Source organism: Dipodomys spectabilis, unplaced genomic scaffold, assembly GCF_019054845.1.
Source record: "Dipodomys spectabilis isolate Male_0828 unplaced genomic scaffold, ASM1905484v1 ptg000032l, whole genome shotgun sequence".
Classification (NCBI taxonomy): Eukaryota; Metazoa; Chordata; class Mammalia; order Rodentia; family Heteromyidae; genus Dipodomys; species Dipodomys spectabilis.
The window spans coordinates 24,413,393-24,431,083 of record NW_024870709.1 but is presented as its reverse complement, the minus strand read 5'-3'; the positions used below and the strand labels follow the sequence as shown (position 1 = coordinate 24,431,083).

The window sequence follows — 17,691 nt, the reverse complement described above, 5'->3', positions numbered from 1 at the left end:
GAAAAATATCAAGTGTGTGATGGTGTATATCCAAACTAGTCCTGTGAAACAAACAAGGCTAAACTCAGTCTAAACCCCTGCCCAGCACTTCTAGCCTACAAGCATATGGACCAGAAGAAATGGCCTCCCAGAGAAGCAAAGAAGAAAGTGAGGAAATGGTTGGTATTTTCAGTGGGGTTAAGTTCACAGGCTACTCACACCATTTTACCTTCCTGCTACTGTTTGCCTTTGTCTTTCCAAAGCATAGATTTGATCTCAGGGTTGGACAAATCTGGGCAGGCACAACACTAGGGGGACCATACAGTGCTCCAGAAGGGACTCAAGAAAGAAGAACTTCTATAGAACGCCCTCTCAAACCCAAACAATGGACTGTTTAAACAAACATAACTCCTAGCACTACTAAGCTGGACAAGCAAACATGTACAGTCAATGTAAGTGAGCCCACAGCAGTTCTGGGACACTGGTACAGAAAGAAGGCCAGAGCTCAATGGGACAAGTTAGTTCTGTCCAAGGCAACCAGGCCCAAGGTCAGCCCTACCACCTGCAGCTAGGGCTGGTATTGCTCCCTTGACCTGAGTAAGTAGCTGTCACAAAGTGATTGATAAAGTAGAAAACCTCAGGATGAGGATGTGTACATGCCAAAGCTGACCTGGCCCTGCCACAGGCTCAACCAAACACACACTATTGCTGAAATACAGAGAGGCCCTGCCAAAATTGGGCAGACACCCCCCAAAGGACAGCTTAATGCTCATTCTCTCCACTTTCTACCTTCACACACACACACACACACACACACACACACACACACACACATACTGCCTAGGGCTCATCCATGTATACTAGCCAGTATAAATGAGAGCTCAGCACATAAAGAAACTGATCGACAGTCATGACCTCTGGAGAGCTGCACTTATCAAGCATTGTCCTAGTTTCTAAAGGGGACCTTGATGAATAGACAGTAGGAATCTCCCCTTATGGGACTCATTAATTGTTTGCCCAGTTACTGTCAAGGGTTTTTTTTTTTTTATCTTCTGGATAACTCTACAGCTTGACAATGACACTGTGATGTTCTGGACCTACTAGTGTCCCTTTGTTCCCCACCTCCTGGACCAAGCCAGGAAAAACGAGGCACTCTGTTCCCACTACTTAGAACAGGAAGTGGTAAAGGTAGATGAAGTTTTATTGGCAGAAGCCCAGCCCCAAAGGAACTACATCAAGCAACATATTCAGAGATCTCTATGAAGTGGGTCAGGAGGGGAAAGCAAGGTAAAAGTATCATAGTCTCCCAATGGATAAGGCCACATGTATAAAGGAACAAGAGGTGTCACTTTCTAGGACCCAGTAGAGGTAGCAAAGAAGAATCACTAGTGTATCCTATATGTGGCTTCTACTAATATCCTGCCACAGTCTCAAAAGAAAACCTCAGGACTGAATTCTCCCAATTATTATTTTTGAAAGCCAAAAAAGGATAGATTCTCTGCAAAGAGGGAAAAGAGGAAGTGAACAGCATGCTAGCTGGTAGTAACAAGACTGCCTGCAAATGTGTCCAGACCACTGCCAGGAAGCTGGGCTGTGTGTAAGCCCGCTGAGTCACCCGCTGGCTTCCTTCAGGAGAGAAGCTTCCTAAAATACCTGGCAAATTCCACAATTTTTCCTTTTGAGACAGAGTCTCCTTATGTCGCCCAGCCTGGCTTCATTAAAATCTGCCTACTTCAGCCTATCCAGCCACAGGGATTCTGAAATGCAGTTCACCTTCTGACCGTCTATCAGGATGATCATAATCCTAACGAGTGCTTGCCACACCTAGGCTAGGAAAGCTTCTTCATTGATCTGCTGTTCCTTTTTCCTTTTTTCTGATTGTGCTCACTCCATTTTACTCTTCTGAAAATAGTCTAACCTCCGTTTCAAGATTTTTATTGGGTCTGTAACAAGACAAGTTCTGAAACACAGACATTTTAGGAATCTCACAAAGAGACAGTAGCCCCACACTGCTCCCATGAGCTCTCTTCCCTCAGGACTCTACACAACTGCCCACTAGGCTTCTATACCCAGATGTCTAACACCTCTCAAACGCAAAACTTCCCAGAACGTGTTTCTCAACACCCCCTATGAGATAGGCCTGCCATTTTTCTCAATTACATTGCACACTCTCAGTTACTTACATCAAACAGTTAGCCATCCTTGACTTTTTTTCCATATCTCATGTCTTACATACAACCCATGAAGGGAAAAAAGAAACTATGCTGATTCGACTTCTAAAATATGTCCAAGATCTGTCACTTTCCCAGCACCAACTCCCATCAGGGCCATTCATCTCAGCGGTCTCCCAACTGAACCATGGGAGGATTGTAGATCTGTCTCAACTGTCTCTTCCCTGTTCCTTTTCAGACCATTCTCAGCACAGGAGTCAGTATTGCCCTGTTGAAATAAATCAGGCCTCAGGCCTCACAGGGACTTGTGACAACAAGAAATTGTCCGTCCCTTCTTCAACCTTATTTCCTCATTCCTGCCAGTCACACTAGCCTTTCTGCTGCTACTTAAATGTGCCAGGATCGCCTGTCCCTTAGAATCATGGAACTGCTATTTCTCCAGCTTGAGATGCTCTTCCTTGATGTTTCCTCTAAAGCTATGCATAGATGCTATTTTCAGACCTTTCTCCCATCACCCTATTTTGAATTTCCTCAATTTCACATTCACTTTTTGTACTGTTTTCTCTGATGCTATGTTCCCTTTGAATACATTACATGATCAACTTCTGATGTTTATTGCATCCTGAACCTACACTTTTCCTAGAATGAATGCTCTGTGAATTCTGCCCCAAGACTACAGAATTATTTTTTTCTGTTTTTCTTCCCTGTGTAATTCCACGCTCATAGAGCTGTGCCAGTATGTAGTGCTTATTTTATTTCATTTTGTTGGTTATGGGGCTTGAATTCTGGGCTTGGGCACTGTCCCTGCACTCTTAAGCTCAAGGCGAGCACTCTACCTCTTGAGTCATAGTGCCACTTCCGGTTTTCTAGTGGTTTATTGGAGATAAGTGTCTCACAGACTTTCCTGCCCAGGCTGGCTTTGAACTGCAGTCCTCAGATCTCAGCCTCCTGAGTAGCTTTTACTGTTTTAATATAATGCAACAGGCAATGCAACAGATTCTTAGCTACCATTATTCATTACACCCTGTTTGTACTGGGAGTTGGCAAAATCACACCTGTTGTGCAAGTTAAGACAACTCAAAGAACTAATTTTCACACTGTCACAAATACAAAGCAGAATCAGGAATCAAACTAGGTGTACAGAATCAAGTACTTGCTACATTATCACATGAAAAGTTATCAGAAATGTTAAACTAATGCTTAGATGTTTCCATCTAATTCTATCATCCATCTTGCTTGGTTTCACAAGATTCAGAACCTTAGAATTTACACAACAGTAAGCAGCTAAAAATGAGGCACCGTTTCTCATCGCAAACAAATTTTCCTGGAATAAAAATGAGGCTGAAACCTCTCACCTTACAGCCAAGTTCCCACACATGCACATACACTCACACACATCTGTACTAAAAACAACCACTAAGAAGATACAGCACTGTACTAAAACTTAGCACACGTTTACCTTTGCCCAAGTCCTCCACAGGTCATGAGGACTGAAGATGTGCTGCTCGATCCCTAATGCTCCTGGCAGGTGCTGCTCACTGAACTAGAAGAATTCATTTCATTAGCAACAGCCTTGCAACTGCCCAGAGGAATCTTGCTTTTTCTTCTCACTCAAGTGTTTCTCCCTGACCGTTTTGCTCACTGCCAGTGACTTCCACTCCCCCACCCACCCAACCTATAAAAACCTGGCCTATAGTAGTCTGCAATTAATATAATCATATATTCCAGTCTTACTATAAACACCTGGGTGAAGTTTCCACCTTACTAAAACATAGTCTTTACTGTCAGGAAATTTACTGGGTCTTGTTGGCAGTCTCTCACCCTTTAACTAAGCAAAAATGGCATACATTTATTTCCATTCTCACCAAATCTGTCTCCTGATTAATCATGTCTGTGAAACTTTTCAAACAGCCAACTTGGCTGTCCAAAGTGTAAACACGTAGGTGGAAGGTACCCAGCAGGGAAGAGATTCAATCATACATTACTTTTCTCATCCGAGTGAGCCAAACTACCAAACCAACCAGCTCGTAGTCATTCCATCCACAAAGAGAAATTAGATAAATACTTTAGATTATCCCTCTCACCTGAGCTTCAGATAGAAGGATTTCGAAATTCAAGAATTTGCTTTATGTTGGTTTCAGCATTTGATCTGTTAATCAATGTGGCCATTTGTTGGTTCTTGCTTAAGAAATCAGACCTTCAGATATGAGTGGAATGCAAACCTACAAAATGTGAAGTTGTACTGTCTTATTACTAAAACACAAAGTAAACCAAGGATATTTAAAAAATGATTTCTTTGCTAAAGGGTAGAGATAATATGTAGCCAAGACTTGAATCAAACTTTTTTTATTTTTTGTCTGAAACTATCAGTTGGAATATAACATTTGCTTTCACTCATTGGCTGGTGCTGTACCACCTGACCTGAGCCTTGACCCCCAACCCTCCTGAATCACACTTTTAACTAGAGGCTGTAAATAAGTACGCAAATTATTCTTGTTAGATTATTTTAGACTTTGCCAGGAAACCACACAGACATCCAGGTACAGAGAACAGAGAAAGGTTTATTGCCAGGAAAGGGGCCTGCAAGACCTCTTCTCACAGGGAGAAATGAGAAAAAGCACCAGCTACTGTCTGTGGTGACCTATATAACCTAGGTGATGTAGGAGGGGCCAGGAAGGGCTAGGAGGTGGAGACCCTGGTGTGGACATGAGCGCCAGGGGCTTCATCATGGCGGACTGGGATTTATGGATGCTGACCAAATAGTAGATAAGGGGTCCTGCAGCTGCCCAGACCTGAAGGTCACTCTAAGGGGCTCTTGTTGCCTTATACTGTGGTAGCTGCCCCAGAGAAATGCCATCCCAAGGTAAAGGAGGCTGGAGTTTGATTATTTACTGCCTTTACTAAATGGGCCTAGGGTTGCCTAGGAAGGGAGCATGCTAAGCTGTTGAGAGGGGAAGGAATGTACTAAGCTATGGGAAGGGAGCTCATTGGGCTAACAATTCTAGAAAAGAAAACAAGCCCTCTGAAAAGTTCAGTAAAAGTGTTTAAACATTCAATCAATTCAGGTAAAAGAATGAGAACGCAGGGTCATTCGGTGCCATCTTGACACATCAACTTAGAAAGTGCTACCTGATGGAGCCTTCATTCTAATTTCTCACTTGTTTTATACTTGAGACATCTGAATACACAGTGGAAGATCCAGCTATATAATTCTGGAGCTCGCCCCAAAATGATTCCTCACACAAACTAAGAATGTGTTGGCTGAGAAAAACACTCTTTGAAAATACTAATAAATATCAAAGAGCAACAGCCATCTCGGAAGTGTAAGTAAACATCAGCATAGTCATTTGGCAGATTCTGCTTTGTTGTTTATATGATACACTGATCTCAAAGGCTAAAAAATTTCTGTTAAGAATAGGTGTACATTTCTCTATTTTTAACACCTTCAATCAAAAAGAACATGCATATTTTAATGCATTAAAATGATATACTGAAGTACCGGCTGTATGAATTGTTTGAATAAGTAACAGTTCAAAAATGTACAATGAAAGTACAGGGATGGTATATTTCCATTGTAGACACAACTTCGTTATTTTGAGATGTCAAGCATTGTGTATTTTACCTGTTTGGGGGCTATATGTTTTTATTCTTATATTTTTCCATATTTTCCAGATGAGGTTGATTGGCTTTGGCAGCATTTTGACTCTGTAGGAATTGCTTTTGATGATCGATTAGATACATCTGGAGCCATGCTCAATTTGGGGTTAACTGTTCCCTTCTACTGAGAGAAAACCTTCTTGACTCTTCTACTCAGTACTATGTACTACTGGAAGATGTAATATTTCCAAACCCCTGGGAATACCAAGCTCTGTTGCATTCTCCTTTTGGTTTAATCATTTTATATTATCATCACTGAATATTTAAGACTAGATAACATCTGAAGATAATTTTTTCAAACACTTCTATAGGTGGAAAGTCCACACCCAAGCAACATGTGCTTAAAAAGGTAAGGGATTTCTTGATACAGCAAAATGTGGCACAAGCCATCACATAGAAAAACAGAGGAAGGACTGTTTATCTTCTTTTTTTTTTTTTTTCTTGTGCTGGTCCTGAGACTGAAGTCAGAGACTGGGCATTGTCTCTAGGCTTTTGTGCTTAAGACTCTTCCCAATCTGTTGAGATACGAAATCATCAAACTTTATAAACTACTGTTTTGTAGTTCATAATTATCATAATCTTCATACACAATCTTCATAATGCTTCATACCCAATTAATTTACATTTTAACTCACTTCTCTCACACTTTAATAATTAGTAATAATAATAATAATGTTCCAAATGACATTTCAATGTGTCTAGGTAGGAACTTTGGTTTTGCTTTGTCGCCAATTTTGAATTTTCAGGTTAGAAATGCTCAATTTACAATCCCAATCTATTCCTATTTTTCTTCAGTATTTAACTTCAGAAGAATGGGCCTTTAGAAGGATCTTTTAGGAATTAACACATCCTGTTTCTTCTCTAAAGTTGAGACACCCCTTGCGCGTCACTTTGGCTTGTTCTTCGCTTCTAGTACATTTAAGATACAATCTCGTTGGCATGTGTGGTCCCCGGGATAGAAGCAAGCCACAATTCCCAGGGTCCGCTGCAGGATCGCTGTTGGCCAGGCACTGGGCGCAAACAAGGCCAGGAGGGATCACGGTCTCCCCACCGCCGCCCCAAGCCGGGAGCCTCCGGAGGGGCTTGGAGGGGGAGCGGCGCCCCGCGTTTCCAGAGTTGTCTTGAGGCGCCGCCCACCTCTCCCGCAGCAGCGGCCTCACAATGGTTGCTATGGCGACGATGACGATGCTAGCAGCCAGCAGACCCGAGGACCAACCAGGCGATCCAGCTGTCCTGGAACCCGGGCGCTGAGCAGGTGGACCCCAGTGGCCGGGCCGTGCGTCTCGGGAGCGGCGTGGGGGCCCAGAGCGGGGCACACTGCGGTGTTAGACCGGGTGGCCGGGTGGCCCCGGCAGGAGGGGGCCTATAGCAGTTGCTATAGCGACAGTGGTGACCACGTCCTCGGCCCGCGGCGCTGTCCAGCTCCCGAGCAGGGGCTGTGTGTGCCGCACGGAGGTGCGCGAAGCCCGGAACGGGTGCGGTGAGGTCTCTCCGGAGCCCGGTGCGCCCGGTGCGGGTGGAGAGGCTCTGGCGAAGTCGGTGAGGGATGGAAGCAGCCCTGGGCCCCGCGGGCCTGGGCCCCGCGTGGGGCGAGGCGGCCGGCGAGGGCCTCCGAGCTGGGGGCCTCGTGGGCAGGGCCGGCGGCGGCGCCGGGCAGCCGGGGCAGCAAGGGAGGCGCCAGCCGCGCTCGGCCCCAGGACTCTCGCTCCTCATCCCGCGCCAGCGCTGCGAGGACGAGGCCGAGCCGCAGCCGGCGGGGCACCCGGCGGGGGCGCTACACCGCCGCCCCCGAGCCTCTCCCGGGGGTTTCTGCCTTCAAACGCCGTGCTCACGGCCCCACCTTGCGCAGCTAGCACTGCGGGCGGGAGTGCGCAGTCTGCGGGAGCACGGTTCCGAGCCCTCGCCGCTCGGGAGCTCAGCCCCAAGGATCTCCGGAAGGCAGACGAGCCCGCGCCGCCAGCAGCGCGGAGAGCCACACAACACCGGCGCCCAGGCCTGCCTCAGATCCCACGGCACCCGCGGCCAAAAGAAGCCTGGGGCCCGAGAGTTGGAGTGCTAGACTCCGACAAGGGATAAGAAAGGAGGAAAGAGAGAGAAGGAAGAAAAGAAAAGAAGAGGAAAGGAGAAGGGAGAAAGGAGAGGAGGGGAGGGGAGGGAAGGAGAGAGGGGAGAGAGGAGAGAGGATAGGGGAAAGGAGGGGAGAAGGGAGAGAGAGGGAGAGGAGGAGAGGGAGAGAGGGGCGACAGAGTGGGGAGAGGAAGAGAGAGGGGGACAGGGAGAGAGAGAGGAGAGAGAGGGGGAAAGAGGGGAAGAGAGAGGGGAGGAGAGAGCGGGGAAGGGAGAGAGAGGGGGTAGAGAGAAGGGGAGAGGAGAGGGGGGAGGAGAGGAGGGAGGAGAGAGGGGGAGGAGAGAGGGAGGAGAGGAGAGGGGAGATGGGAGAGGAGAGAGGAGAGGGGAGAGGAGGGGAGAGGGGGAGAGGGAAAAGGGGAGAGGGGAGAGGTGAGGAGAGGAGGGGAGAGGGGAGGAGAGGAGGGGAGAGGAAGGGAGAGGGAAGAGGAGGAGAGAAGGGAGGAAGGAAGGAAGGGGATGAAGGGAGGGAGGGAAGGAAGGATAGAGAGCAACCACACTTTTAGGCATTTCCTCCAGTTTACATTACATCTCTGTACATACATATATTTATGTATTCTCACACATTTCAAATTTTAAAACGATAAAATACTGTAATACTTTCACTGAAACATAATTCTGGTAGACTCCAGGCTAATGATAGATACTGTCTCTGTACACAAACATTAGAGACAGTTTGGCAATTTAGTGTTGACTCAGATCAGAAACGGACTAATTATGCTTTTGGGTTTTTAAGATGGAATTCAGAAGCCTTCTAACCACCTAAGCCACTGCCAGGAAATAGCTGCAGCACTAAAAGAAACTTGGCTCTGAAAATAGTGGAGTAGTAGTTAATAGTAGCTCAACACAAATTAGGACTTAAACAAGTGAGCATTTATAGCAATAAGGCTTCAGGAAGAAAAGATAACTTCAGTAAATAGCCCAAGAAGGCATTCACTTCCAACTTATTTGCTTTTGCAATTAGGCCCTTGAGTAGGATGCTTTTCCAACAGTGATTTTGCTTGAGGCCAGTTCTAAGTGCTGGATATGAAGGAAACAAACCCATTTGTGAGAATATAACCATTGGCTGGGAAACTCCTTCCACTAGACCAATAGTTCCCATTTTAGGCCACAGAAAACATTACCACAGAGCTTTCTTTTCTTTTTTAAATCTTTTTTTCAAAGCTTTTTAGAAGTTTTTTTTTTTTTTTTTTTTTTTTTTATAAAGGTGATGGACAGAGGAGTTAGTTTTGTAAGTCAGGTAATAAGTACATTTCTTTTTTAACAATGTCACCCCTTCCTTCATTCTTTCCCAGTTCCCCCCCTCCCCATCCACAAGTTATACATTTCATTTTTAATAGTTTCTGACACCACTGCTGCATTTGTTCACCCTATGTCTCTCCATTTTTGTGAACTCCCTTGCCCACCCCACCCAAAGACAAGAAAAACAAAAAGAAAAGAAAAGAAAAAATCCCTCTTGTTTCCTTTTCCTGGAGTTCATTTTGATAAATATTATTTTATATGACCAGAGGCACAGACACATTGTGTCTTTTGGTTCCTCTCCTGAGTATCCTCCTTTTGGTCTCACTGTGTGTGAATGCCTTGAGTCCTGTATAATTATCATGCCTCTGGGTATTTTAGATCTAGCTTCACATATGAGAGAAAATATATGCCATTTGTCATTTTGAGCTTGGCTTACTTCACCTAACATGATTTTCCTAGGTCTATCCATTTCCCTGAAAATGACGAGTTATTCTTTCTAATGACTGTATAAAAGTCCTTTGTGTATAGGTACCACATTTTTATCTACTTATCTGTTGTAGAGCATTTGGGCTGTTGCTGTAACTTGACTATTTTGAATAGTGCAACAATGAACATGGATGTGCATGAGTCTTTACAATACCCTGCCTTGTAATGTTCTGGGTAGGTGCCCAGGCGTGTTATGGCAACAGTGTAGGGAACATCTATGTTTGTTTGGTTTTTTTGAGGAATCTTCAGACTGCTGTCCAGAGCAATTGTTCTAGTTTACATTCTCACCAACGGTGCAATAGGGTTGGTTCCTTTTCCCTCATATCCCACCAACATTTGTTGTTCAAATTTATGATGTTGGCCAATCTAACTGGCATGAGATGAAATCTCATGTTTTGATTTGCATCAAATCAAACAAAGTATATTTGTTTTAGAAACTATGGGATTTCAGGTACAATGGAGAAAGGCACAGATCAACCACCTATTTGTTTGCCATAAAAAGTGCCACTTTGTTCTTGCTGGTCACATTTTATTTTAATTAATTAAGTATTATAGCATCACTCCATAGAGAAATGGAACCTCTGCTAAAAATATCAAAGAAGAGAAGAAGCATTTGCTTGTTTTTCTGCATCTTTCTCAACTGGGAGACCGTTGATGGCACCAAATGAACATAGATTAGTCAGAAGGTGAATGAAGAAAAGGCCTCATTGTCTTCTGAGGTTTTACTGAAATAGTAGGGCCAAAAGGGTCTGACAGAAGGAAGCCAGAGATTAGAGTCATTCAAATGGCTCAAGAACAAACAAATCTGAGTATATAAACAGTGCAACTAGGATTTGCTTGCCAAGCTTATCCTAGTACTAGTTATTTTAAGTGATTTGAGACCTGCATTTAAAAACCAACTTTCTTCCGTTTGAGTACGCTTGTTTATATTCCATGACATGAATATCTGTATGTATCTACTGACAGGTTCAGATGTGCTTTCTATACATTGTTACAATGTTTAAAGGCAAATTTAGTATTATACAATGTGGTCTCTTTTGTACTTTTTAATTATGCTTATGTCTAGATCTATACCTGATAATGGACTCCTGAAGATAGTCTGAAAGGATGTAAACCACTGAATTAACAAAGGATATATATTAATCAGCTTTCAATCACTTTATCAAAAACCTTAGACAACGTGACTTTGAGAAGAAGGTGTTTTTGTTTGTTTGTAGTTTTGAAGGTTGTAGTCCATGACTGATTAGCCCTGTTGCTTACAGGAGCATGTGGAGAAAGAGGTCCATTCACCTTGTAGCTGGGTGTGAAAAAAGGAAGAAAAGGGATCCCACTATCTATCTCCTGCAAGGGCTTGACCTTGATGGTCCAAGATATTCCTTTGCGTCCCATCTCTTAAAGTGTCCACCATTGCCCAACAGCATCAAGCTTAGGACTGAACCTTCAAAGCATGAACATTCATGGAAAATTCTAGAGCCAAACCTCAGCAGGTTACCTCTGGGGAGAGTAGAAGAATGAAAAGAAAATAGGTAACTAAGAAAAAGCATCACTTTTAATTCTGTACACCCTATTTCATTTCTTCAGAATATGTACACAATTTTTAAAATTCTAAATGTAACAGGCAAGGAACATTTTAAGAAAGAGAATAAGTACCTCTCAGGAACCAATACCTTCACCACAGAACTAAGCTTGCTTCCTTAAAAATACTTGAGTAATGATGTAGAAAAAATAAGTACTTCCAACATAATTAGAAAAGTAAATAAAAATGAATGGTTTTAAGCTATGGCTATGTCTATGCTAATGATGTCTATGCAGAAATACATTTTATGATTAATACTTTATCAGTGAATTGTTTAAATATATATGCAAAAAATGGAGATGTACTCTCATATCATTTACAGAAACTAATTCAAAATTGATTAAAGATTTTAACATGTAAACTAAAATTATAATTTTTTTTGTTTTTAGTGCCAGTCCTGGGACTTGAACTCAGGGCCTGAGCACTGTCCCTGAGGCTCTTTTGTTCAAGGCTAACACTCTACCACTTGAGCCAAAGAGCCACTTCTGGCTTTTTCTGTATGTGGTACTGAGGAATCAAACCCAGGGCTTTACACATGCTAGGGGAGCACTCTACCAGTAAACCACCTTCCCAGCCCTGTAAAATTCATAAAAGAAAAGTTCCATGACATTGTATTTGGCAACGGTATTTTGTGTGTGTCACTGACAATATAAAAAATGAAAAAAATATAAATTGAGCAAATTTAAAATTTTTATGTATCAAAAGATACTACCAACAAAGTGAAAAAGTAACCCAATGAATAGAAAATAGTATCTGTAATCATATGCATAATTAGGTGTTAATACCCAGAAAATATAAAGAACATCTAAAAAGAAATGACAAAAAATAGTTCTATTGAGGCTTCAACTGTTTCGATATGATTCACCACATTACCAAGCGTGTATTTCAAGTACTAATGTAAATGTCAATTTTGTCTAAAACTACTTACATAGAAATCTTTAGAATAAAATTTAGCCAAATATCTATGGCCTTCTCAAGTTGACAGATAAATTAACCATCACAGATAAAAATGACCCAAATCCACCAACCAATGAATCAGTGAATAATGGAACATTATTCAGCCTTAAAAAGGAATAAAGTTCTAAAAGCATTGTGATACAAGAAATGAGACATGATGGGCTGGGAAGGTGGCTCAGTGGTAGAGCGCTTGCCTTGCATGCCTGAGACCCTGGGTTCGATTCCTCAGCACCACATAAGCAAAAAGAAAAAAGCCGGAAGTGGCGCTGTGGCTCAAGTGGTAGAGCGCTAGCCTTGAGCTGAAGAGCTGAGGGACAGCGCCCAGGACCAGAGTTCAGGCCCCACGACCGGACCCAAAAAAAAAAAAAAAAAAAGATGAAAAGACAGACAGTTTATGTGATTCCGCTTACGTAAAGCAGCTAGAGTAGTAAAAATTACACAGACCAAAAATAGGATGATGGCTAAGGTACATAAGAGATACAGAAAATAGTTGTTTGATGGGTCAAGAAGCAAAAACATTCAGAAGTAGTTACATAACAATGTGTCTATTTAATCACTATTAAAGTGTGCTCTTAAAATATGGATAATATGCACACACAATAAAATTGAGTTTATTATGCTAAATGTTTTACGTGGACTCTGTCACATATTCCCTTTGTAATCTCTACTTACAGATAACAAAGCCACCTACAGAAAATGACTTGTTGAGGCCAGACTAGTATGAATCAGATCTGTGATCCAACCCTTCACTGTCTGCCTTTAATACCTGCATGCTTAGTCACTGTGTTACACTATAAACAGTGACCACATTAAGGTAATAAGAAAATAAGCAAATTAAAATATTTTCCAAATAATCTAAAGTTGACTCAATACCTCAAAAATTCAAGGATTGGACTTCCAGAAAGGATGTTAAATCCAGATTGCTATTAGTAACTATGCTCCTAAAATAAACATACATTGACTTTTATCATATAGAAGTATCTCCAAGCCATAACATCTCCAGTAATAAAATGAGAAAACAGAACCTGGCATCTGCCCCATTTTCCTGCATGTCCTGCATGTCTTGAGACATTTTGTAGTTTTCCTATTTGTATTAATACCTTTTTTTTTTCAAGTGAGGTCAATCCTTCAACTGACACTTATTGAGCACTTATTGTATGTACACATACTGTGGTGGGTTCTATTCAAACAAAAGACAGCAGTCCTTGTGTATGAATAAGAGTTATCTAGTAAGCAAATAAAGTGTGTCTAGTCTCCATGTCAATGCACCTCTTAGATGAGCCCCTATTGATATACGGGCTTCTGCAGGCAAATCTAAGTGAACCCTTCCAAAGGAGCCTCTATCTGCTATCATCTCATTGAGGAGACAGACACAGGAGATTCATGAGTCCAATGCCATCTTGGGCCACACAGCAAGACTGTCCAATAGAAAGAATAGTCACCATGGATGCTTATACACTTACAGTAGAATAGCTTAATGGTTAAAGCTTGGGCTGTGGAGTTCGACTGTCTGCATCTGTACCTGCCATCTTTTCCCTGTGAAATCTCAAGCATCTTACCCTGCCTGTGCCTCTATCTTTACAAACATCAAGGCAGGACACAAATAGGCACCAACCTTCGCAGGGTTGTTGTGAAGATCCTGTAGCTAAAACATGTAAAGCACGCAGAACAACATCTGTTATATACTAAACAGAAAAATAACCACCATAGAGGTATATCAAATAGCTACATAGTAGCAACAGACTGTTCCAAGGACAGATGGGAGAATACATGGCCATCCAAGAGAAAAAGAAATTTAGAGATGATGGCACAAAGGGCTGTAACGGCTCAATGCCATGCCTAAGCCCAGACAGATGGTGATCAGCATCACCAGATGCCACAACATAACACCCTCAGAGAGGAGAAGGTAAGAGAACCCCAAAATGACCCTCCCCTTAAGGTGTAAATTATAGTTCTTGTCTACTTCAGTAATTGTAAATTATAAACTTAGAAGTAGTCATATGTTTACAATCAATTCTATCAGGATGAGAGAAGCTGAGAGACTGCACACTGTGTGTGGGGAGAGAAGGGAAGGATGTAACACTGATTACAAGTAAAAGACTTTAGGATATAACTACTTAGGGAAAAAGTAGCCTGGATAATGGCTCCGAGAACCAGCCCACTTGAACAGGTCACAAGAATGAATCCAAAAATCCAAAAATCGCCTCCTCAGCCCTATCCTAGGCAAACCTTCCAATCTGCAGGTCTTGAATGGACATCACAGAAGCCATGAAGCAGATGCAGAGAATATGCTGGGCAAGCAGTGGAGATTGGATCCCAGAAATACCTCCACTCTGTAACAGCTACCAGTTCAGCTCAGTCCCCCTACCGAAGGTTCTCCTTTCCCATTCAATCCATGCCTTGCTCTCCTAGCCTCCCTCTCTACACCCTTTCCTCTCACTAATGTCTGTCTTACAGATTATCCCAATGTCCGCAGAATCATGCCATACTTCCCAGTCACCACGTCTTTGACCCTTCTTCCCATTACTCCTAAAATTATGTCGCTGTCCTATGATCCCTCCCCACCCACTGCAACCAAGCAAAACTGGCAAAATCCTTTCTCTCAGCCATGCCAGCCAGTCCACGGAGCCATCCTTCAATAAGGTAGCCGTGACAACCTAAATCCAAAGCATCTGACCGATTCTTCATTTCCCATTCAGGCACTGGGTTATCGTCTCAACAGTTCCTGGCTAAACAAATGCTTAGGACTGGATAAATACTAGTTTTTACAGCAGAGATGAAAGCAGAGGCTGGGAAAACTGAGGTGCAGAGGGGAAGCTAGGAAAGATATGCATTCAATAGCACAGACCTACTATGTGCTTAGCAGATAGTGCTCTAAGCGTTCAACATATTTCACCTCACCTAGTCCTCTAATCCCACAAGATAGGAGCTACTGTTTACTACTAGCACATTAAAGGGAGGAAACAGGCACAAATGTACTGAGTAATTTTCCCAAGGTTATCCTATGGAGTTAGGAATTAAATCTGGCCAGACAGCTCCTCATGTTGCTTTTCTGCAGCCATACCACCTGTGCCCCTGAAAACCCCTCCAGTCGTTCTACCCTCTATATGCATTACCTTTGTGAAATCAGCAGCTTACTTTGTAGCTTATCATAGTCTCAGCATATTCCCACCTACTGCTTAGCCAGGAATTAAACATCAGCTCTAGCAAGATCTCCCACAACAGTAATTACAATATGATGAAACTTAATGTCAAAACATCCCCTGTAACAGAAGAAAAACAGATGCCCAAGATAGACTGGGCCTTGGACCACTCACCCAGTTCAACAACTTTCCATCATTCCATTTCCACATAAAACAATCACTCAATTATTTTGATAGAATTACAAATGGAATATATGATGAGAACATTACAGATACACAAGTCATCGGTCACATGTATTTAAAGCTTAATTTAATCTATGATTAAACAAGCACAATGGATAGGAGAATAACAAAAAAGATGAAGATTCATATTATGACAACATTCAGGATCCAGTTCGGGTTACAAATTATTTAATATTAAACATCCTACTAACATAAGCAAAAGTGTTCATTCCGAATGTGCCAGATAATTTTCCTAATCTTCCATCAGAAAATTCAGAGCGGAGAGTGAATAAGGATTTCAGTCTTTATGAGTGTATACAATGTTCTCTCAGGAATAAAATAGGAAAAATAGTTTACCAGTACCTTCAACTTTGAAGCTCTGAGAGGCTTACAACCAAATACCAGTCCTACATTTTTGTTCCTAGGAAATTTTAGTTACAAACCCCTCCCCCCCACCCCGAAAAACTTTTAAATAGCAAACCAAAAGTTTAAATGTTTACCAAACAGAAGAGAAGGAAGCTGGATGTCCACGCTGTTTGGGTCAGAAAGCGATGTTTTTCTCCCTTTCGTTAAAATTTAAAAATAATAATAAAAAGGCTGGCAAAAAAAAAAAAAAAGAAAAACAGGAAAGAGATCACAGCAGGAGAAATAAGATAGCCAGCATGTATTCAAAACTTACCCAACTTGACTTGTTGACTCAACAGTTTATTTTTCCTACTTTGCCGGTTAAGGTCAGATAGTGGCTGGGCTTTGGTTGCTGTTTCTTTTCTTTTGATCCCAGAGTCCCATGAAAATTACACCAAGTTTTGGATGGGATCTGACCCCGTCTCCCATTAGGGGGAGGTGGGGGGGGGGGGGGAGTTTGAAGCTCGTCTTCCTGATTTCTTCTTGGGAAGAATCAATAAATAGTAAGTGGCCAGCAGGAGACGACGTGGGGGACGTGCCTGGCTGACGTTGGGCCCGCCAAGTTTCTCCGCACAGCTGTCCAGATGTGCTTCATCTGGTTCCTCCGCCCTAAATCGGTCCTGCCGCCGCTGGCAGATGCCTCCGCTCATTGGTGGCTGTGGCTTGCTCCTTACGGCCGATTGGTGGAGCAGCCCGCCACTCGAGGCCTTTGGCCCGCCCCTGGTCGCCGAGCCTGCAGGCTGCGTTCTGCAAAGGAACCTGGAAGAACTGGGCGGTCGCTGACGTGGCAAGTTGTCTGGGAGCCCCGAAGAAGATTAAGAGAGGTCGCTAGACCCCCGGATTTTGCCTCGGTCCCAGCCCCTGCTGTGCCAGTCCCTCTAGGCAGTTAGTCTGGATTGCTTCCATCCGGCCCGCCAGAGCTAGGTCCAGGCCCGGGAAGAGGCCGGGTCCCCGCTGCCCAAGCTGCTCGGGATGCTGAGGCCGGGCCCGGGGCTTTACTCCCCGCACTGTGCTCCAGGGAGAGAAGGAAAAAGCAAAAAGGATCCTGGGGTCGTGAAGTCATGAGTCCTTCACTGAAATTCTTACATAACCAGAAATCCGGTTGGTTTGAAGTACTCCCAGGGCGTGATTTTACAGGCTGGGTCTGGTGGCGGTTTTTGTTTTTGTTTTTGTTTTGAGTGGTAGTATTTGTGGGGAAAGGAGAAATGTTGCTTTGCGCTCTGAGAACTGAGAACAGCAACGAACAGTGTGTTGATCCTAGGGAAAATAGTGGGAAGACCATTGAGGGAAAGAGAAGAGTTCTACAAATCAGCTTTCATTGAAATATGAAATATGGCAAGAGCCACACTCTGGACTGGACTTCACACCATGGGATGGAAGTGACAAGCCCAGAAGTAAACAGCTTTTATCTGCATTATATTTAATTCACCCCCACCCTTTTCTCCTCCCCATCCCCCAGTCATAGCTCCACTTCTGGATTTTTGATAATTATTTGGAGATAAGTTTCACAGACTTCCCTGCTTAGTCTGGCTTTGAACTTACATCCTCAGTCTCCGCCTTCTGTGTAACTAGGATTATAGAGATGAGCCACTGGTGCCTGGGCCTCATATTTACTTCATATATCTACATAACGAAGTAGATCTTAGCATCTCCATTTTCAATGAAGAGACCGATCCCAAAGACTACTCCAGCATCCCTCTAAACGTGTTTGCATTTTTTCATTATG

General features: G+C 43.1%; 1 protein-coding gene across 2 annotated transcripts in view; it reads right to left on the bottom strand.

The window, feature by feature from the left end:
- The window catches only part of LOC122105586 (transmembrane protein 45A-like), a 64,052-nt gene extending 47,672 nt beyond the window's left edge, over positions 1 to 16,380 (bottom strand). For both annotated transcript variants that reach the window (XM_042676885.1, XM_042676886.1), the window contains exon 1: positions 16,240 to 16,380. The gene's annotated coding sequence lies outside the window, so the exon portion shown is untranslated. The remainder of the gene's footprint in view (positions 1 to 16,239) is intronic.
- Positions 16,381 to 17,691: the final 1,311 nt, after the last annotated feature.